Source organism: Oncorhynchus mykiss, chromosome 14 (assembly GCF_013265735.2).
Source record: "Oncorhynchus mykiss isolate Arlee chromosome 14, USDA_OmykA_1.1, whole genome shotgun sequence".
NCBI classification, from domain to species: Eukaryota; Metazoa; Chordata; class Actinopteri; order Salmoniformes; family Salmonidae; genus Oncorhynchus; species Oncorhynchus mykiss.
Genome location: NC_048578.1, coordinates 27,998,500 through 28,022,471, shown reverse-complemented (window position 1 = coordinate 28,022,471; position 23,972 = coordinate 27,998,500). Strand labels below are relative to the sequence as shown.

The window sequence follows — 23,972 nt, the reverse complement described above, 5'->3', positions numbered from 1 at the left end:
CCCTCTCACCCTACTCTCTTTCTATCTCTAACCCTCTCACCCTACTCTCTCTCTTTCTCTCTCTAACCCTCTCACCCTACTCTCTCTCTTTCTCTCTCTAACCCTCTCACCCTACTCTCTCTCTTTCTCTCTCTAACCCTCTCACCCTACTCTCTCTCTTTCTCTCTCTAACCCTCTCACCCTACTCTCTCTTTCTCTCTCTAACCCTCTCACCCTACTCTCTCTCTTTCTCTCTCTAACCCGCTCACCATACTCTCTCTCTTTCTATCTCTAACCCTCTCACCCTACTCTCTCTCTTTCTCTCTCTAACCCTCTCACCATACTCTCTCTCTAACCCTCTCACCCTACTCTCTCTTTCTCTCTCTAACCCTCTCACCCTACTCTCTCTCTTTCTCTCTCTAACCCTCTCACCCTACTCTCTCTCTTTCTCTCTCTAACCCTCTCACCCTACTCTCTCTCTTTCTCTCTCTAACCCTCTCACCCTACTCTCTCTCTTTCTCTCTCTAACCCTCTCACCCTACTCTCTCTTTCTCTCTCTAACCCTCTCACCCTACTCTCTCTCTTTCTCTCTCTAACCCTCTCACCATACTCTCTCTCTTTCTCTCTCTAACCCTCTCACCCTACTCTCTTTCTCTTTCTCTCTCTAACCCTCTCACCCTACTCTCTCTCTTTCTCTCTCTAACCCTCTCACCCTACTCTCTCTCTTTCTCTCTCTAACCCTCTCACCCTACTCTCTCTCTTTCTCTCTCTAACCCTCTCACCCTACTCTCTCTTTCTCTCTCTAACCCTCTCACCCTACTCTCTCTCTTTCTCTCTCTAACCCTCTCACCCTACTCTCTCTCTTTCTCTCTCTAACCCGCTCACCATACTCTCTCTCTTTCTATCTCTAACCCTCTCACCCTACTCTCTCTCTTTCTCTCTCTAACCCTCTCACCCTACTATCTCTCTTTCTCTCTCTAACCCTCTCACCCTACTCTCTTTCTATCTCTAACCCTCTCACCCTACTCTCTCTCTTTCTCTCTCTAACCCTCTCACCCTACTCTCTCTCTTTCTCTCTCTAACCCTCTCACCCTACTCTCTCTCTTTCTCTCTCTAACCCTCTCACCCTACTCTCTCTATTTCTCTCTCTAACCCTCTCACCCTACTCTCTCTTTCTCTCTCTAACCCTCTCACCCTACTCTCTCTCTTTCTCTCTCTAACCCGCTCACCATACTCTCTCTCTTTCTATCTCTAACCCTCTCACCCTACTCTCTCTCTTTCTCTCTCTAACCCTCTCACCATACTCTCTCTCTAACCCTCTCACCCTACTCTCTCTTTCTCTCTCTAACCCTCTCACCCTACTCTCTCTCTTTCTCTCTCTAACCCTCTCACCCTACTCTCTCTCTTTCTCTCTCTAACCCTCTCACCCTACTCTCTCTCTTTCTCTCTCTAACCCTCTCATCATACTCTCTCTCTAACCCTCTCACCCTACTCTCTCTTTCTCTCTCTAACCCTCTCACCCTACTCTCTCTCTTTCTCTCTCTAACCCTCTCACCCTACTCTCTCTCTTTCTCTCTCTAACCCTCTCACCCTACTCTCTCTCTTTCTCTCTCTAACCCTCTCACCCTACTCTCGCTCTTTCTCTCTCTAACCCTCTCACCCTACTCTCTCTCTTTCTCTCTCTAACCCTCTCACCCTACTCTCTTTCTCTTTCTCTCTCTAACCCTCTCACCCTACTCTCTCTCTTTCTCTCTCTAACCCTCTCACCCTACTCACTCTCTTTCTCTCTCTAACCCTCTCACCCTACTCTCTTTCTCTTTCTCTCTCTAACCCTCTCAACCTACTCTCTCTCTTTCTCTCTCTAACCCTCTCACCCTACTCTCTCTTTCTCTCTCTAACCCTCTCACCCTACTCTCTCTTTCTCTCTATAACCCTCTCACCCTACTCTCTCTCTTTCTCTCTCTAACCCTCTCACCCTACTCTCTCTCTTTCTCTCTCTAACCCTCTCACCCTACTCTCTCTCTCTTTCTCTCTCTAACCCTCTCACCCTACTCTCTCTCTTTCTCTCTCTAACCCTCTCACCCTACTCTCTCTCTTTCTCTCTCTAACCCTCTCATCATACTCTCTCTCTAACCCTCTCACCCTACTCTCTCTTTCTCTCTCTAACCCTCTCACCCTACTCTCTCTCTTTCTCTCTCTAACCCTCTCACCCTACTCTCTCTCTTTCTCTCTCTAACCCTCTCACCATACTCTCTCTCTAACCCTCTCACCCTACTCTCTCTTTCTCTCTCTAACCCTCTCACCCTACTCTCTCTCTTTCTCTCTCTAACCCTCTCACCCTACTCTCTCTCTTTCTCTCTCTAACCCTCTCACCCTACTCTCTCTCTTTCTCTCTCTAACCCTCTCATCATACTCTCTCTCTAACCCTCTCACCCTACTCTCTCTTTCTCTCTCTAACCCTCTCACCCTACTCTCTCTCTTTCTCTCTCTAACCCTCTCACCCTACTCTCTCTCTTTCTCTCTCTAACCCTCTCACCCTACTCTCTCTCTTTCTCTCTCTAACCCTCTCACCCTACTCTCTCTCTTTCTCTCTCTAACCCTCTCACCCTACTCTCTCTCTTTCTCTCTCTAACCCTCTCACCCTACTCTCTTTCTCTTTCTCTCTCTAACCCTCTCACCCTACTCTCTCTCTTTCTCTCTCTAACCCTCTCACCCTACTCTCTCTCTTTCTCTCTCTAACCCTCTCACCATACTCTCTCTCTAACCCTCTCACCCTACTCTCTCTTTCTCTCTCTAACCCTCTCACCCTACTCTCTCTCTTTCTCTCTCTAACCCTCTCACCCTACTCTCTCTCTTTCTCTCTCTAACCCTCTCACCCTACTCTCTCTCTTTCTCTCTCTAACCCTCTCACCCTACTCTCTCTCTTTCTCTCTCTAACCCTCTCACCCTACTCTCTCTCTTTCTCTCTCTAACCCTCTCACCCTACTCTCTCTCTCTTTCTCTCTCTAACCCTCTCACCCTACTCTCTCTCTTTCTCTCTCTAACCCTCTCACCCTACTCTCTCTCTTTCTCTCTCTAACCCTCTCACCCTACTCTCTCTCTTTCTCTCTCTAACCCTCTCACCCTACTCTCTCTCTTTCTCTCTCTAACCCTCTCACCCTACTCTCTCTCTTTCTCTCTCTAACCCTCTCACCCTACTCTCTCTCTTTCTCTCTCTAACCCTCTCACCCTACTCTCTCTCTTTCTCTCTCTAACCCTCTCACCCTACTCTCTTTCTCTTTCTCTCTCTAACCCTCTCACCCTACTCTCTCTCTTTCTCTCTCTAACCCTCTCACCCTACTCACTCTCTTTCTCTCTCTAACCCTCTCACCCTACTCTCTTTCTCTTTCTCTCTCTAACCCTCTCACCCTACTCTCTCTCTTTCTCTCTCTAACCCTCTCACCCTACTCTCTCTCTTTCTCTCTCTAACCCTCTCACCTTAATCACTCTCTTTTTTCTCGCTCCCTCTATTACATCATTTTTTTCTCTCTCTTATCTATGACCAGATGAATTAGTACTAATCACTCATCACTTGTCCAACACAGAAACCCCATGTAACCCCATACTGTCCAGCAGCGGTTCTCAAATCTCTAAATGTGAAATACTGTAAAGCAGAAACAGATCTATCTACACGAACAAAAATATAAACGCAACTTGCTCAAATTTCTAAGATTCTACACAGTTCATATAAGGAAATCAGTCAATTTAAATATATAAATTAGGCCCTAATCTACGGATATCATGACTGGGAATACAGGTATGCATCTTAGTTACCTTAAAAAAAAGTAATGGATCAGAAAACCAGTCAGTATCTGGGGTGACCATTTGTCTCATGCAGCATGACACATCTCCTTCTCATAGAGTTAATCAGGCTGTTGATTGTGGCCTGTGGAATGTTGTCCCACTCCTCCTCAATGGCTGTGTGGAGTTGCTGGATATTGACGGGAACTGGAACACGCTGTCGTACATGTTCAGAGCATTCCAAACAGGCTCAATGAGTGACATGTCTGGTGAGTATGCAGGCCATGCAATAACTGGGACATTTTCAGCTTCCAGGAATTGTGTAAAAATCATTGCGACATGGGGCCATGCATCATCATGCTGAAACATGAGGTGATGGCAGTGGATGAATGGCAGGACAACGGGCCTCAGAATCTCGTCACGGTATCTTTGAACACTTATATTGCCTTCAATAAAATGGAAATGTGTTCTTTGTCCGTAGCTTATACCTACCCTTACCATAACCCCACCACCACCATGGTGCACTCTGTTCACAACGTTGACATCAGCAAACCGCTCACCCATACGACGCCATACACGCTGTCTGCCATCTCCCCAGTACAGTTGAAACCGGGATTCATCTGTGAAGAGCACACTTCTCCAGCTTGCCAGTGGACATCGAAGGTGAGCATTTGCCAGCTGAAGTCGGTTACGATGCCAAACTGCACATTTTAGAGTGGCCTTTTATTGTCCCCAGCACAAGGTCCAACTTTGCAATGATTTTTAATCAGCTTATTGATATCTCACACTATTCAGGTGGATGGATTATCTTGGCAAAGGAGAGATAGTCACTAACAGGAATGTAAACACATTTGTGCACAAAATTTGAGAGAAATATGATTTTTGTGCATATGGAAACATTTGTGGGATCTATTATTTCAGCTCAAGAAACATGGGACCAACACTTTACATACTGCGTTTATATTTTTGTTCAGTATATATATAAAAAATGTCATAATAATGAATATCACTAACATATGACTAAACGACTTCTGGCCAAGGGATCTGTGGAATAGGTTTAAAGTGAGTTTTACTGAACAATACAATGTCATATTATTAATCTACAATGTATGTTCTAAACCCTGGGACACATGGGCCTGGGATCCTCACAGGGATATTGGTATCCACAGTACTCTGTTCTTAACCCTGGGCAACATGGGCCTGGGATCCTCACAGGGATATTGGTATCCACAGTACTCTGTTCTTAACCCTGGGCAACATGGGCCTGGGATCCTCACGGGGATATTGGTATCCACAGTACTCTGTTCTTAACCCTGGGCAACATGGGCCTGGGATGCTCACAGGGATATTGGTATCCACAGTACTCTGTTCTTAACCCTGGGCAAAATGGGCCTGGGATCCTCACAGGGATATTGGTATCCACAGTACTCTGTTCTTAACCCTGGGCAACATGGGCCTGGGATCCTCACAGGGATATTGGTATTCACAGTACTCTGTTCTTAACCCTGGGCAAAATGGACCTGGGATCCTCACAGGGATATTGGTATCCACAGTACTCTGTTCTTAACCCTGGGCAACATGGGCCTGGGATGCTCACAGGGATATTGGTATCCACAGTACTCTGTTCTTAACCCTGGGCAACATGGGCCTGGGATCCTCACAGGGATATTGGTATTCACAGTACTCTGTTCTTAACCCTGGGCAACATGGGCCTGGGATCCTCACAGGGATATTGGTATCCACAGTACTCTGTTCTTAACCCTGGGCAAAATAGGCCCGGGATCCTCACAGGGATATTGGTATCCACAGTACTCTTTTTCTTAACCCTGGGCAACATGGGCCTGGGATCCTCACAGGGATATTGGTATCCACAGTACTCTGTTCTTAACCCTGGGCAACATGGGCCTGGGATGCTCACAGGGATATTGGGATCCACAGTACTCTGTTCTTAACCCTGGGCAACATGGGCCTGGGATCCTCACAGGGATATTGGTATCCACAGTACTCTGTTCTTAACCCTGAGCAACATGGGCCTGGGATCCTCACAGGGATATTGGTATCCACAGTACTCTGTTCTTAACCCTGGGCAACATGGGCCTGGGATCCTCACAGGGATATTGGTATCCACAGTACTCTGTTCTTAACCCTGGGCAACATGGGCCTGGGATGCTCACAGGGATATTGGGATCCACAGTACTCTGTTCTTAACCCTGGGCAACATGGGCCTGGGATCCTCACAGGGATATTGGTATCCACAGTACTCTGTTCTTAACCCTGGGCAACATGGGCCTGGGATCCTCACAGGGATATTGGTATCCACAGTACTCTGTTCTTAACCCTGGGCAACATGGGCCTGGGATCCTCACAGGGATATTGGTATCCACAGTACTTCACCAATTATTTTCAACTCAATACTATTCCCCTGCCCCTGTTTTTTCACTGTAATGTAAGGCAAAATATATAGAATATTAGCTTAAAGCTGCAACAACACAAATGTCTTTGCCCCATGACAAAATGTGTAGAATTGCAGGAAATGAGCTTGGAAACTGCAAAGTTTTCTCTCCGATGCCAAGAGGCGGGCCTTTTACATGTTCTTTCCCATGACCCAAGACTTGGTTCATCCAGCCATGCACTGCAGAAATCGTAGTAAAACTCCCTGTAGGCTATTTTCATCAGCGGGTCCCTGATGAATTTGCTTTCACAAAAGGGGTGCCCAGCCAAAAAACCTTGAGAACCCCATAAAGGACAGTGCTGTAGTGAACATCAGTAAAACGTCCCGGTAGCTAGGAGTGGTGGGTGTGGGGTCTGGCGCAGAGAGCAAAGGATCCAAAACAGACGTATTTATTACAAAAATGGTAAAGCCACAAACAATCGGCACAATGACCCCCAAAACGGGCCACCAAAATAATCCGTTAAGGAACGAACACAAACCTCCACTGACAGTAAAGAAAATAAGCCCCCACAAAAGCAGGCCTTGAAGGGTTAAATAGCCCCGAATTAACCACAAACAAGGTCCAGGTGAAAACAATAAAGACTAAACCAACAGAAAAGGGGAAAAGGAATCAGTGGCAGCTAGTAGTTCGGTGACGACGACCGCCGAGCGCCGCCCGAACAGGGAGAGGAGCCACCTTCGGAGGAAGTCGTGACATAAAAACACTATGAAGGCTGCTTTTTAGAGTAGCGCTATCATTAAAACAACGATTCATGATTTACTCACAGTAACTACTCATTACTGCTGAACATTATATATATTATCATAACCTTTATAATATATATATATATTATATATTAATAAAGGTTATGTTAATATGGAACAGGAATGGGATGCTTGCCAGAGAAGGACCAGAATCAGGCATGGCGAGTCACTGCTTCCAGCAACCAAATCAAAGCCCCCTCTAACCCTCTTAACTCCCCAGCTCAGAGTGGATCTAGTGTAGCTAACTGAACTGCTCAACTCCCTGTAAAATTCCCCTGACTAACTTCTAGTCCATATGCTAATTAGCATGACTAAAGATTTTAGTGAGTGTAAGGAATGAGTCTGTAATGACCACATTACAATGTATTAGGATTTACACTGCTGGAAAAGAGGGACACAACCTTAATAATGTTCTGATTTCAGACCAATCAGAAACATCTGAATAAATGAGATACTGTAGGTGTGTGTGTGTAGGTGTGTGTGTAGGTGTGTGTGTAGGTGTGTGTGTGTAGGTGTGTGTGTAGGTGTGTGTGTAGGTGTGTGTGTAGGTGTGTGTGTAGGTGTGTGTGTGTAGGTGTGTGTGTAGGTGTGTGTGTAGGTGTGTGTCTAGGTGTGTGTGTAGGTGTGTGTGTAGGTGTGTGTGTAGGTGTGTGTGTGTGGGTGTGTGTGTAGGTGTGTGTGCTCCGACTGCCACGTTGCCTCTAATAATGCAGTCAGACTCTTGCGACCTGCCTGGAACTCATCTCTCTCTCTCTCTCTCTCTCTCTCTCTCGCTCCCTCATATCACTCCCCCCCTCTCTCCCTCACTCTCCCTCTCTCCCTCACTCTCTCTCTCTCCCCCACTCCCTCTTTCTCCCCCACTCCCCCTCTTTCTCTCTCTCTCTCTCCCCCACTCCCTCTCTCTCCCCCACTCCTTCTCTCTCCCCCACTCCCCCCCCTCTCCCTCTCTCCCTCACTCTCTCTCTCTCCCCCACTCCCTCTCTCTCCCCCACTCCCCCCCCTCTCTCTCTCTCCCTCACTCTCCCTCTCTCCCTCACTCTCTCTCTCTCCCCCACTCCTTCTCTCTCCCCCACTCTCCCTCACTCTCCCTCTCTCCCTCACTCTCTCTCTCTCCCCCACTCCCTCTCTCTCCCCCACTCCCCCCCTCTCTCTCTCTCCCTCACTCTCCCTCTCTCCCTCACTCTCTCTCTCTCCCCCACTCCTTCTCTCTCCCCCACTCCCCCCCTCTCCCTCTCTCCCTCACTCTCTCTCTCTCCCCCACTCCCTCTCTCTCCCCCACTCCCCCCCCCCTCTCTCTCTCCCTCACTCTCCCTCTCTCCCTCACTCTCTCTCTCTCCCCCACTCCTTCTCTCTCCCCCACTCTCCCTCACTCTCCCTCTCTCCCTCACTCTCTCTCTCTCCCCCACTCCCTCTCTCTCCCCCACTCCCCCCCTCTCTCTCTCTCCCTCACTCTCCCTCTCTCCCTCACTCTCTCTCTCTCCCCCACTCCTTCTCTCTCCCCCACTCCCCCCCTCTCCCTCTCTCCCTCACTCTCTCTCTCTCCCCCACTCCCTCTCTCTCCCCCACTCCCCCCCTCTCTCTCTCTCTCTCCCTCACTCTCCCTCTCTCCCTCACTCTCTCTCTCTCCCCCACTCCTTCTCTCTCCCCCACTCTCCCTCACTCTCCCTCTCTCCCTCACTCTCTCTCTCTCCCCCACTCCCCCTCTCTCCCCCACTCCCCCTCTCTCTCTCTCTCTCTCTCTCAGCTCTATCCTACAAAGGTCAGTGTTTTCATGCAGTGGAGAATGAGTGAATTATGTTAGTAATGTTTACATCAAAACAGAGGATGGTTCTTATTTGGTGTTAAGGGAACTGTGGACATTTCCACCGTAGTGTGTTAAGTTGTACAATGCTGTGTAATATTGTACTAGTGTGTCACATGGAGTGAATCAATTCAACAGCTGTTGTGGACTTAGTGGTTTACTGCATTTTATGGTTGATGTACAGTGAAACACACACACACACACACGCACGCACGCACGCACGCACGCACGCACGCACGCACGCACGCACGCACACACACACACACACACACACACACACACACACACACAAACAGATCTCACATGCACACATACAGAGACAGTGTTAGTAATTTCAGCAAGAAACACTAATCATGGCTGCATTAATCAGAACTTCCAGTATAATCTGATAGTTAGCAAATAGTATCAACAGACACGTACAAGTATGCATACGCACGCACAACCACACAAACACACAGGCGTGCTGTGAAACACACACACACACACATACGGGTACATGCTGTGAGCTGCGACACTCTGTAAGGAACGTCCGTGTCTCGCTGGGTTGCCATGGCAGCACACCCTGCTCTCCAAACAGATCTGGCGATCTGAGCTGAAAGAAGGATTTAAGTCATCTCACTCCTCCTTCCCTCTCTGTCTATCTCACTCTCTCTATTTATCTTTATCTCTGTCCTCGATCAGGCTCGCTCTGTGGGGGGCAGCTCTCCCTCTTTAGCTGCAAAATCCCTGCACAGACACAGCCCTTCAGATCATCCATCTACTATAGTAGCATGTCATATACTCTGCTTTAGCCAGTTACTAGCCTAGCCTATCTACTCTGATTTAGCCAGTTACTAGCCTATCTACTTTGCTTCGGACAGTTACTAGCCTATCTACTCTAATTTAGCCAGTTACTAGCCTATCTACTCTGATTTAGCCAGTTACTAGCCTATCTACTCTGATATAGCCTGTTACTAGCCTATCTACTCTAATTTAGCTGGTTACTAGCCTATCTACTCTAATGTAGCCAGTTACTAGCCTATCTACTCCTCTTTAGCCATTACGGCTATTGGCGTCAACTAATAATTTGACTGTTGCATGGTGCTCCTCGGAGAGGCGAATTTCTTTACTGAATGTGGTTATTTATAACCACTAAACCTTCTTCCCACTAAAGTATTGAATTTAAGTTAAAAAGGTATAACGATCAGTTAGGGAGGAAATCAACTTTTAGATGTCATGTAGCGGCAACGTTGACTGTTACTGATTTGTGGTCTGGGTGGAGTAGGCTGGAGAAAAGTATAGAAATGTGAAAAAGTATTGAAATGCTGGAAACACTTACTTCTGGAATGGTTTTATACCGGGGTAAGTAAGCATGTGCATCTGTAAGGGCTGTGAAACGCTAGCTTAGTTAGCGGTGGTGCGCGCTAAATAGCGTTTCAATCGGTGACGTCACTTGCGCTGAGACCTTGAAGTAGTAGTTCCCCTTGCTCTGCAAGGGCCGCGGCTTTTGTGGAGTGATGGGTAACGATGCTTCGTGGGTGACTAGTTGATGTGTGCAGAGGGTCCCTGGTTCGCGCCCGGGTATGGGCGAGTGGACGGTCTAAAGTTATACTGTTACACTTCTTTGAAGCCTGATGGTGTGCTTAATTTCTAATTGTGATGTGGCTCTCCATAACTCTTCAGTTAACAGATCTTCAATTAAACTAAATTGTCAACTTAAGTACATTTATCACCGTCGTAACCATTCTTTTCATTTAACAAATCAATACAGGGTACTCATTATGAATTTATATATTGACCCCACTATGACATGCATTTCGTGCATGTATGGCACTTGAGTCCATTACGGTCTTCCATAGTCTTCTGACACCAAGTCTGTACTCTCAACATTTAACTGCATAGACTGCTCATCAAAATAATATAGGCCAGGAAGTCCATTCTAGAAGGGAGATTTTGCTTTCGTATCCAGACTTTTTTTTTGTGTAAACTGGCCCACAATTCAATGTGTTTGTGGTACGCAAACCAAATAGTACAATTGATGCACCAGGGCTGAACTGTAATGGCTTTTAGGAATGATACTGTGCAATGTTCTTCTAGATGCTCCTAGTCAGTTTTATTTTTCTCCGATGTTACACAATGTAATGAATGTTTTGTAGTACAGGAGGTTGATCTGTTTAGACATGTGTTCTCTTGACTATGATTAATGCCATTTGATAATATACACACCAGAGGATGACTGGAGGTCAGGTACAGCAAGCTTTCAAAATGGAGAGTTAAAAGAAAATGTCCTCGGTAACTCCTATGCCTCAATGTGTTATGTTCTGAATTTTCTACCTCCAGCTTCTCCGTAAATGTATATATTGCTGACACCAGCCCCACATTGAAATTCAGCATTACAGCATAGCAGTCTCTTCATTTTCTGCATCACATAAAACAGAAATCTCCACACTTAGTGCCTTTTGTGCCTTTAGGTCTCCAAACTTGGCTATTGCTGTTATCTGTCCCTTCATCTCAAGCACTTTTCTCAATCTGACCATGTCTTTCGGACAGTCTGATGGCACACATGTGGTGCACAGTATACTGTAACCCCAGCACAGCTACTCTGCTTTAGCCAGATACTAGCCTATCTACTCTGATTTAGCCATTTACTAGACTATTTACTCTGCTTTAGCCAGTTACTAGCCTATCTACTCTGATGTAGCCAGTTACTAGCTACTCTGCTTTAGCCAGTTACTAGCCTATCTACTCTGCTTTAGCCAGTTACTAGCCTATCTATTCTGACTTAGCCAGTTACTTACTAGCCTATCTACAAATTATTTTAACAATCCGAACATATGGGTTTCTAATAGGCCAGTCCTTGTGACACACAGACCTCGTTACTATACATCCCTTAAAGCATGACCACACAGCTAACCAATCCATCAATGTGGTACATGGTGTTAACTCTACCTTAGATGTAGGGCCTGAACCCCTATCTGGTACATGGTTTTAACTCTACCTTAGATTTCCCATAGGGCCTGAACCCCTATCTGGTACATGGTGTTAACTCTACCTTAGATTTCCCATAGGGCTCGAACCCCTATCTGGTACATGGTGTTAACTCTACATTAGATTTCCCATAGGGCTCGAACCCCTATCTGGTACATGGTGTTAACTCTACCTTAGATTTAGGGCCTGAACCCCTATCTGGTACATGGTGTTAACTCTACATTAGATTTCCCATAGGGCCTGAACCCCTATCTGGTACATGGTGTTAACTCTACCTTAGATGTAGGGCCTGAACCCCTATCTGGTACATGGTGTTAACTCTACCTTAGATGTGGGGCCTGAACCCCTATCTGGTACATGGTGTTAACTCTACCTTAGATGTAGGGCCTGAACCCCTATCTGGTACATGGTTTTAACTCTACCTTAGATTTCCCATAGGGCTCGAACCCCTATCTGGTACATGGTGTTAACTCTACCTTAGATTTCCCATAGGGCTCGAACCCCTATCTGGTACATGGTGTTAACTCTACCTTAGATTTCCCATAGGGCCTGAACCCCTATCTGGTACATGGTGTTAACTCTACCTTAGATGTGGGGCCTGAACCCCTATCTGGTACATGGTGTTAACTCTACCTTAGATGTAGGGCCTGAACCCCTATCTGGTACATGGTTTTAACTCTACCTTAGATTTCCCATAGGGCTCGAACCCCTATCTGGTACATGGTGTTATCTCTACATTAGATTTCCCATAGGGCCTGAACCCCTATCTGGTACATGGTGTTATCTCTACATTAGACTTAGGGCCTGAACCCCTATGGGAAATCTAGTCAGAAGCTCATTGACTCTGTCACGGTTATATTACTGAAAATAGCTAGCCTCCAAAAGGAACATTTAAGAGTGTGTGTGTGTGTGTGTGTGTGTGTGTGTGTGTGTGTGTGTGTGTGTGTGCGTGTGCGTGCGTGTGCGTGTGTGAGTGTGTGTGTGTGTGTGTGTGTTGTGGGTTCGACTCCCATGGGGGACCAGTAAAACAATGTATGCCCTCACTACTGTAAGTCGCTCTGGATCAGAGCGTCTGCTAAATTACTAAAATGTAAATGTTGTATTCGTGTCTGCCGCAGTGTGTGAATGCTTCTGTGTGATCAAGAGTTGCCTTGATGTGATTTTGTCATGAATAAAACACAACAGACAATGTCCTGAAGTAAACTGAACCGGGTCCTCAATCACAATCTATACAATCTAACTCAATCACAATCTATAACACTGGCTGTCTCTTCTCTAAAATACTGCTATAACACTGGCTGTCTCGTCTCTAAAACACTGTTATAACACTGGCTGTCTCTTCTCTAAAACACTGTTATTAACACTGGCTGTCTCCTCTCTAAAACACTGTTATAACACTGGCTGTCTCTTCTCTAAAACACTGTTATAACACTGGCTGTCTCTTCTCTATAACACTGGCTGTCTCTTCTCTAAAACACTGTTATAACACTGGCTGTCTCTTCTCTAAAACACTGTTATTAACACTGGCTGTCTCTTCTCTAAAACACTGCTATTAACACTGGCTGTCTCTTCTCTAAAACACTGTTATAACACTGGCTGTCTCTTCTCTAAAACACTGTTATTAACACTGGCTGTCTCTTCTCTAAAACACTGTTATAACACTGGCTGTCTCTTCTCTAAAGCACTGGCTGTCTCTTCTCTAAAACACTGTTATAACACTGGCTGTCTCTTCTCTAAAATACTTATTAACACTGGCTGTCTCTTCTCTAAAACACTGTTATAACACTAGCTGTCTCTTCTCTAAAACACTGTTATAACACTGGCTGTCTCTTCTCTAAAACACTGTTATAACACTGGCTGTCTCTTCTCTAAAGCACTGGCTGTCTCTTCTCTAAAACACTGTTATAACACTGGCTGTCTCTTCTCTAAAACACTGTTATTAACACTGGCCGTCTCTTCTCTAAAACACTGTTATAACACTGGCTGTCTCTTCTCTAAAACACTGTTATAACACTGGCTGTCTCTTCTCTAAAACACTGTTATAACACTGGCTGTCTCTTCTCTATAACACTGGCTGTCTCTTCTCTAAAACACTGTTATAACACTGTCTGTCTCTTCTCTAAAACACTGTTATAACACTGGCTGTCTCTTCTCTAAAGCACTGGTTGTCTCTTCTCTAAAATACTGTTATAACACTGGCCGTCTCTTCTCTAAAGCACTGCTATACATCAAATCAAACATTCACATGTTTATCAGATGTTATTGTGGGTGTAGAGAAATGTCTGTGGTTCTAGCTCCGACAGTGCAGTAATATCTAGCTGGGATGACCCTCTTACCATTTCATTTGCTCCTCTGACTGTCATCAACTCCTGGCTGAACCCTACCTCATGATCCTCACATCGTACCGCAGCAGGAGAGCGTGGTCTTGTCACTCTAGTACATTAAGAGATCGATTTATAGACAGCAAAAGAATTCACAGATTTTAAACCAAAAACTATTTCTGATTGTCATAGACGGACAAGATTAATATGACATGAGTAATCCTAACGAGTTCAGGAAGTCGCGCTAGAGCTCTGTGTGTCGTTTGCGGTGTGTCGTTCGCTGTGGGGGTGTAATTCACATCTCTGGTTAAGGCTTAAAATACATTCAAAAACTGGGTTGTTTGAGCCCTGAATGCTGATTGGCTGAAGCCGTGGTATATCAGAACATATACCATGGGTATGACAAAACATGTATTTTTACTGCTCTAACTAGGTTGGTAACCAGTTTATAATAGCAAGTCCCTGGCCTTAGGTATCTCTGTTTTTCTCTATATTTTGTTTCGGTCAGGGTGTGACTAGGGTGGGTACTCTAGTTATTGTATGTCTAGTGTTTTTGTATGTCTAGAGGTTTTTGAATGTCTATGTTGGCCTGATATGGTTCCCAATCAGAGACGCTGTTTATCGTTGTCTCTGATTGGGGATCATATTTAGGTAGCCATTTTCCTCATTTGTGTGGTGGGATCTTGTCTATGTTTAGTTGCCTTAGTGCACATCAGTAGCTTCACGGTTCGTTTGGTTGTTTGTTGTTTTGTTAGGTGAGTTTCAGTTTATTAAAATTATGTGGAACTCTACTCTACTACTACTGCGCCTTGGTCTCATTATTATGACGAACGTGACAAATGCACCTCGGGGGTTTGTGATATATGGCCAGTATACCACGGCTAAGGGCTGTGTCCTAGCACTCCGTAGTGAGTTGTGCTTTAGAACAGCCCTGATATATTGGCCAAACACCACACCCCTCTGGGCCTTATTGCTTAAGGATACAATCTTCAGTAGTATAATGTGTTGATGTTTCCATTGTTCTGGTTGATATCTGTAGTGGAGATGACTTCAGTAGTATAATGTGTTGATGTTTCCATTGTTCTGGTTGATATCTGTAGTGGAGATGACTTCAGTAGTATAATGTGTTGATGTTTCCATTGTTCTGGTTGATAACTGTAGTGGAGATGACTTCAGTAGTATAATGTGTTGATGTTTCCATTGTTCTGGTTGATATCTGTAGTGGAGATGACTTCAGTAGTATAATGTGTTGATGTTTCCATTGTTCTGGTTGATATCTGTAGTGGAGATGACTTCAGCAGGAGAGAATGTTCATTTCTAATCAAAGTACTACAAAATTAGCGAAATTCAAATTCCTTTAAAACAACTGCCAGGAATACACATCATAACCTAAAGAAAGCATTTGCACAAACAAACCAACACAAACCAACACAAACCAACACAAACCAACACAAACCAACACAAACCAACACAAACCAACACAAACCAACACAAACCAACACAAACCAACACAAACCAACACAAACCAAAACAAACCAACACAAACCAACACAAACCAACACAAACCAACACAAACCAACACAAACCAACACAAACCAAAACAAACCAACACAAACCAACACAAACCAACACAAACCAAAACAAACCAACACAAACCAACACAAACCAACACAAACCAACACAAACCAACACAAACCAACACAAACCAACACAAACCAAAACAAACCAACACAAACCAACACAAACCAACACAAACCAAAACAAACCAACACAAACCAACACAAACCAACACAAACCAACACAAACCAACACAAACCAACACAAACCAAAACAAACCAACACAAACCAACACAAACCAACACAAACCAACACAAACCAACACAAACCAAAACAAACCAACACAAACCAACACAAACCAACACAAACCAACACAAACCAACACAAACCAACACAAACCAACACAAACCAAAACAAACCAACACAAACCAACACAAACCAACACAAACCAAAACAAACCAACACAAACCAACACAAACCAACACAAACCAACACAAACCAACACAAACCAACACAAACCAAAACAAACCAACACAAACCAACACAAACCAACACAAACCAACACAAACCAACACAAACCAAAACAAACCAACACAAACCAACACAAACCAACACAAACCAACACAAACCAACACAAACCAACACAAACCAAAACAAACCAACACAAACCAACACAAACCAACACAAACCAACACAAACCAACACAAACCAACACAAACCAACACAAACCAACACAAACCAACACAAACCAAAGAGAGAAGAAACCATTTATGCTTCCAATCATTGAGATCTAACAGCTGAGAGGAACATGTATAGGAAGAGACAGATCTGTATGAGAGACATTCACATGAGAGGCACATGTATAGGAAGAGACAGGTCTGTATGAGAGACATTCAGATGAGATTAACATGTATAGGAAGAGACAGATCTGTATGAGAGACATTCACATGAGAGGCACATGTATAGGAAGAGACAGGTCTGTATGAGAGACATTCAGATGAGATTAACATGTATAGGAAGAGACAGATCTGTATGAGAGACATTCACATGAGAGGCACATGTATAGGAAGAGACAGGTCTGTATGAGAAACATTCAGATGAGATTAACATGTATAGGAAGAGACAGATCTGTATGAGAGACATTCAGATGAGAGGCACATGTATAGGAAGAGACAGATCTGTATGAGAGACATTCAGATGAGAGGAACATGTATAGGAAGAGACAGATCTGTATGAGAGACATTCAGGTGAGAGGAACATGTATAGGAAGAGACAGATCTGTATGAGAGACATTCAGATGAGAGGCACATGTATAGGAAGAGACAGATCTGTATGAGAGACATTCAGATGAGATTAACATGTATAGGAAGAGACAGATCTGTATGAGAGACATTCAGATGAGAGGCACATGTATAGGAAGAGACAGGTCTGTATGAGAGACATTCAGATGAGATTAACATGTATAGGAAGAGACAGATCTGTATGAGAGACATTCAGATGAGAGGCACATGTTTAGGAAGAGACAGATATGTATGAGAGACATTCAGATGAGAGGAACATGTATAGGAAGAGACAGATCTGTATGAGAGACATTCAGATGAGAGGAACATGTATAGGAAGAGACAGATCTGTATGAGAGACATTCAGATGAGAGGAATATGTATAGGAAGAGACAGATCTGTATGAGAGACATTCTGACGAGAGGAACATGTATAGGAAGAGACAGATCTGTATGAGAGACATTCTGACGAGAGGAACATGTATAGGAAGAGACAGATCTGTATGAGAGACATTCAGATGAGAGGAATATGTATAGGAAGAGACAGATCTGTATGAGAGACATTCTGACGAGAGGAACATGTATAGGAAGAGACAGATCTGTATGAGAGACATTCTGACGAGAGGAACATGTATAGGAAGAGACAGATCTGTATGAGAGACATTCTGACGAGAGGAACATGTATAGGAAGAGACAGATCTGTATGAGAGACATTCTGACGAGAGGAACATGTATAGGAAGAGACAGATCTGTATGAGAGACATTCAGATGAGAGGAACATGTATAGGAAGAGACAGATCTGTATGAGAGACATTCTGACGAGAGGAACATGTATAGGAAGAGACAGATCTGTATGAGAGACATTCAGATGAGAGGAACATGTATAGGAAGAGACAGATCTGTATGAGAGACATTCAGATGAGAGGAACATATATAGGAAGAGACAGATCTGTATGAGAGACATTCTGACGAGAGGAATATGTATAGGAAGAGACAGATCTGTATGAGAGACATTCTGACGAGAGGAACATGTATAGGAAGAGACAGATCTGTATGAGAGACATTCTGACGAGAGGAATATGTATAGGAAGAGACAGATCTGTATGAGAGACATTCTGACAAGAGGAACATGTATAGGAAGAGACAGATCTGTATGAGAGACATTCTGACGAGAGAGAGAGAAACAGATATCATATGTTCAGCAGGCATGAGATTAGAGGAAGGTGGTGCTTGCTTTCATATACACACACTTACACACACAAACGAGCACACACACATCACAATTATTAGACTGAATCCATTATTCATTATGGATTGATTTTGACCAGTGGGCTGAGAAATGTTGATTGTGACGGGCAGTGAACGCTCTCTCTCTCTCTCTCTCTCTGTGTGTGTGTGTGTGTGTGTCGGTGGGGCAGGTATCTTAGTAAGTGACAGGGTTGATTCGTTTCAGGCTAGCGGTGCTACTGACCGACCAAGCAGGTGTGGAGAGGAGACAAGTCCTCAAGGGAAACACTCACATTGAGCATAGCGACTTTCTGTTGTTCTCACACTAACAGTGAGGAAACACCCAGTTGGCTTTGATTGACTTTGTTTGTTAGAGAATCACACCTTGGTGTCGTGTGGTTAGTGTGTGTGTGTGAGTGTGTGTGTGTGTGGTTAGTGTGTGTGTGTGTGTGCACACGCATGCACATACTCACACACGCACACACGGACATGCTCACTCACACACGCACATATATACTCACGCACACGCACACTCACTCACACACACAAGCTCACTCACTCACACACACTCACTCACATGTACACAGTGTCTGCCAAATCAGTTCATCCCTAAATACAGAGGGACAGCGAGAGAGGGAGGCAGAGATATGAAAAGAAGGGAGGAGAGGAGGCTAGGAGAGAGAAGGAGAAATCTATGGAAGGGAGGGAGCTTGGGGAAAGAGAGAGGAGGAAAGGGAAGGTGGGGAGAGAGGCACAGGTGGAGGATATGAGGAGAGAGTGAGTAGAGGGGCTAGAAGGGGGCTGTAAGGGGGAACATCCCTGCTTCTCTAGCTCACCTGTCTACAGAGATACACAGAGAGGAGAGGAGAGGAGAGGAGAGGAGAGGAGAGGAGAGGAGAGGAGAGGAGAGGAGAGGAGAGGAGAGGAGAGGAGAGGAGAGGAGGAATGTCATGGATGGGAGGGTTTAGGAGCTCTGACTGACAGGGTTGACATTTGGAAAGCCCACAGTAAACAAAGGATTTAGAGAGAATAAATAGCAGAGAGAGAGAGAGGAGATCACACACACACAGGCAGGTACTGTAGGAGAGATCTCGCACGCACACGCACACACACACACACACACACACACACACACACACAGCCCTGTCTCTACAGAGCTCTAGGCAGACATACCTTTAGAACCAGCCAATCAGAATGCATTAAGGAACAGACAAAGGCAGGGATGCATCCCAAATGGCTCCATATTCCCTATACAATACACTACTATAGGTCCTGGTCAAAGTATGTGCACTATATGGGTTATAGGGAGCCATTTAGGACTCCTGTATCTCTTCAGACGACAGCGTCTGGGAATTAAACGCCACAGCGCTGATTAATAACGGCTGAACGTGGTTAACGTCTTTTGTAAACTCGTCTCTGATTAAAAGGCCTGAGTGGAAGACTACAGGCAACTAAAAGCAACACTATCTCTCTCTCGTCTGTCTTCACACAGATGTAAAACTAACATTCTGTTTTCAGGAGTCACCAAATAAAAACAGACAACACAATTCAAAAACAAAGAATAATCATTTTTAAAACATTTCCATTATGGAAAACCAGATTTATTGTTCCAGCCCAGCGAGGAATGATTCAACTAACGCAGAACACACTGACTGTGGCTCATCAAGAGAAGACTGCACTCGCATGGAGCTATGGACACATAACAGTTGAGTTTGGTGAAGGCCGCCCTTTCTAGAGAGTCCCCTATGCCCAGACATGAAGTAACGGGGCCAGCTCATTGGGGAACGATGAGTACAGTAGATTATATACATTAATGTACTATATCGCTGCTGTAGACCCCAGAGGGGGAGAGATAGAAGGACAGAGAGAGAAAGAGCAAGAGAGAGAGAGAGAGAGAGAGAAAGAGCGAGAGAGAGAGAGAGAGAGAGAAAGAAAGAGAGAGAGAGAGAGAGAAAGAGAGAAAGAGAGAGAGAGAGAGCGAGAGAGAGAGAGAGAGAGAGAGAGAGAGAGAGAGAGAGAGAGAGAGAGAGAGAGAGAGAGAGAGAGAGAGAGAAATACAAAGATAAGTAAAGAGAGAGAGGTAGAGGGAGAGAGAGAAATAGAGAGAGATATAGAAAGAAAGAGAGCGAGAGATCTACAAGACTATACATAGTTCTCTGTCTATAAGAATTACGATCTCCTCCATTGGACGTACTAGGAGATCGATATTTATTGGAGTGGTGTGTTCTGTTACACTGTGAGAGCAGCATTTTCTGTACATCTGTGTTTTTGTTTACTATGCTAGCTTAGCAGACATTCTGTACATCTGTGTGTGTGTGTGTTTACTCTGCTAGCTTAGCAGACATTCTGTACATCTGTGTGTGTGTGTTTACTCTGCTAGCTTAGCAGACATTATGTACATCTGTGTGTGTGTGTTTACTCTGCTAGCTTAGCAGACATTCTGTACATCTGTGTGTGTGTGTGTTTACTCTGCTAGCTTAGCAGAAGGGACAGAAGACACAGCAGGGATAGAAGAGGTCCAAAAGAGGCCTTTGATTTATCGGATATAGTACCCATACAGTGAGGGAAAAAAGTATTTGATCCCCTGCTGATTTTGTACGTTTGCCCACTGACAAAGAAATGATCCATCTATAATTTTAATGGTAGGTTTATTTGAACAGTGAGAGACAGAATAACAACAAAAAAATCCAGAAAAACGCATGTCAAAAATGTTATAAATTGATTTGCATTTTAATGAGGGAAATAAGTATTTGACCCCTCTGCAAAACATGACTTAGTATTTGGTGGCAAAACCCTTGTTGGCAATCCCGGGGGTCAGACGTTTCTTGTAGTTGGCCACCAGGTTTGCACACATTATAATTTCTCCTCCTTCTCCTCCTCTCCTCTCCTGACCTCTACCTTCTTCTCTCCTCCTCTCAGAAGCCCCCCCTGGTGTCCCTGAGAGAGAGAATCAACCTCTTTGTGTCTCTAATTTGAGACACTTTAATGAGATTCTTAATTGGTGACCTTTAGAGAAGGGAGCCGACAGTGGCACAGTTCATCAGAGCTTTCTCTCCGGTTGGAGCTGGACAGAGCTAGTGACACTGTTCAAGACACACTATCGACCCACCCCTCCCTCAGCGCAGTTCACATAAGAGTGGACAGAGTTTAGGCCATAGGTCCAGCCTTCCTGGTGAATGGATTTTCTTTTGCTGGTGCTCTCTGTTTAAGCTAACTCCTCTCTGCAGTGTTCATAGTATGACTGTCATAGACATTGGAGTTAGCTAAAGCTCTCAGATCTGGTGCTCTCTGTTTAAGCTAACTCCTCTCTGCAGTGTTCATAGTAGGACTGTCATAGACATTGGAGTTAGCTAAAGCTCTCAGATCTGGTGCTCTCTGTTTAAGCTAACTCCTCTCTGCAGTGTTCATAGTAGGACTGTCATAGACATTGGAGTTAGCTAAAGCTCTCAGATCTGGTGCTCTCTGTTTAAGCTAACTCCTCTCTGCAGTGTTCATAGTAGGACTGTCATAGACATTGGAGTTAGCTAAAGCTCTCAGATCTGGTGCTCTCTGTTTAAGCTAACTCCTCTCTGCAGTGTTCATAGTAGGACTGTCATAGACATTGGAGTTAGCTAAAGCTCTCAGATCTGGTGCTCTCTGTTTAAGCTAACTCCTCTCTGCAGTGTTCATAGTAGGACTGTCATAGACATTGGAGTTAGCTAAAGCTCTCAGATCTGGTGCTCTCTGTTTAAGCTAACTCCTATCTGCAGTGTTCATAGTAGGACTGTCATAGACATTGGAGTTAGCTAAAGCTCTCAGATCTGGTGCTCTCTGTTTAAGCTAACTCCTCTCTGCAGTGTTCATAGTAGGACTGTCATAGACATTGGAGTTAGCTAAAGCTCTCAGATCTGGTGCTCTCTGTTTAAGCTAACTCCTCTCTGCAGTGTTCATAGTAGGACTGGCATAGACATTGGAGTTAGCTAAAGCTCTCAGATCTGGTGCTCTCTGTTTAAGCTAACTCCTCTCTGCAGTGTTCATAGTAGGACTGTCATAGACATTGGAGTTAGCTAAAGCTCTCAGATCTGGTGCTCTCTGTTTAAGCTAACTCCTCTCTGCAGTGTTCATAGTATGACTGTCATAGACATTGGAGTTAGCTAAAGCTCTCAGATCTGGTGCTCTCTGTTTAAGCTAACTCCTCTCTGCAGTGTTCATAGTAGGACTGTCATAGACATTGGAGTTAGCTAAAGCTCTCAGATCTGGTGCTCTCTGTTTAAGCTAACTCCTCTCTGCAGTGTTCATAGTAGGACTGTCATAGACATTGGAGTTAGCTAAAGCTCTCAGATCTGGTGCTCTCTGTTTAAGCTAACTCCTCTCTGCAGTGTTCATAGTAGGACTGTCATAGACATTGGAGTTAGCTAAAGCTCTCAGATCTGGTGCTCTCTGTTTAAGCTAACTCCTCTCTGCAGTGTTCATAGTATGACTGTCATAGACATTGGAGTTAGCTAAAGCTCTCAGATCTGGGACCTAGCTATGTTAATAAAGAGCACTACAGTTCCTTCAGAAAGTATTCACATCCCTTGACTTTTTCAAAATGTTGTGTCACAAAGTGGGATCAAAATTGATTCAATTGTCTTTTTTTTTGTCAACGATCTACACAGAATACTCTGTAATGAAAAATTATAACATTTGTAAAACATTTATGAAAAGTGAAACAAATATTTCTTGACTAGATAAGTATTCAACCCCCTGAGTCAATACATGATAGAATCAACTTTGACAGTGATTACAGCTCTGAGGTCGTCTCTAAGTGCTTTTCACACCCGGATTCTACAACACATGCCCATTATTCTTTTAAGAATTCTTCCTTGCTAGAAAACCATTTTCATGTCTTGCCATAGATTTTCAAGCAGATTTAAGTCAAAACAGGAACATTCACTGTCTTCTTGGTAAGGCACTCCAGTGTAGATTAGGCCTTTGGTGTTTTAGGTTATTATCCTGCTGAAAGGTGAATTCATCTCCCAGTGTCTGGTGGAAAGCAGACTGATCCAGGTTTTCCTCTAGGATTTTGCCTGTGCTTAACTCCATTCTGTTTATTTTTGATCCTGAAACACTGCCCGGTTGTATTATTTCAATCAAATGAAAGCATAAATGTTTAATGAGTAGAACATGTTGTTAATTCGATGTTGTCAGCATCTTGGTCTTACCTTGAAACGTGATAGTTATTTTCACTCCGTCAATTAGGTTAGTATTGTGGAGTAACTACAATGTTGTTGATCCATCATGGCTGTGATAGTTTTCAACCTATCACAGCCATGTAACTGTTTACTAGTCACTATTGGCCTCATGGTGAAATCCCTGAGCGGTTTCTTCCCTCTCCGGAAACTGAGTAAGGAGGACGGCAGTATCTTTGTAGTGACTGGGTGTATTGATACACAATCCAATGTAATGAATCATTTCACCATGCTCAAAATGTATATTTAATGTCTGCCTCACCCCACCCCCACCCCATCTACCAATAGGTGCCCTTCTTTGCGATGATTTGGAAAACCTCCCTGGTCTTTGTCATTGTATCTGTGTTGGAAATTCACTGATTGACTGAGGGACCTTACAGATAATTGTATGTGTGGGCTACAGAGATGAGGTAGTCATTCCAAAATCATGTTAAACACACAGTCCATGACTTGTTAAGCAATTTTTTACTCCTGGACTTATTGACTCCTGAACTTATTGACTCAGCTTTTCCTTTTTAATTCATTTGTTAACAGTTAGAGAATATTTTTTTTGCCACTTTGAAATTATGGGGTATTCTGTGTTGGTCAGTTACAAAAAAATCGTAATTTTATCAATTTTCAACACAACTAAATGTGGACAATGAGGGGTGTGAAT

The 23,972-nt window shown here is 44.2% G+C and overlaps 1 protein-coding gene across 8 annotated transcripts in view; it reads right to left on the bottom strand.

The window, feature by feature from the left end:
• Positions 1-23,972, bottom strand: part of LOC110489094 (glutamate receptor 1) — a 157,831-nt gene that overhangs the window by 28,497 nt on the left and 105,362 nt on the right. The gene's annotated exons all lie outside the window — the stretch shown is intronic.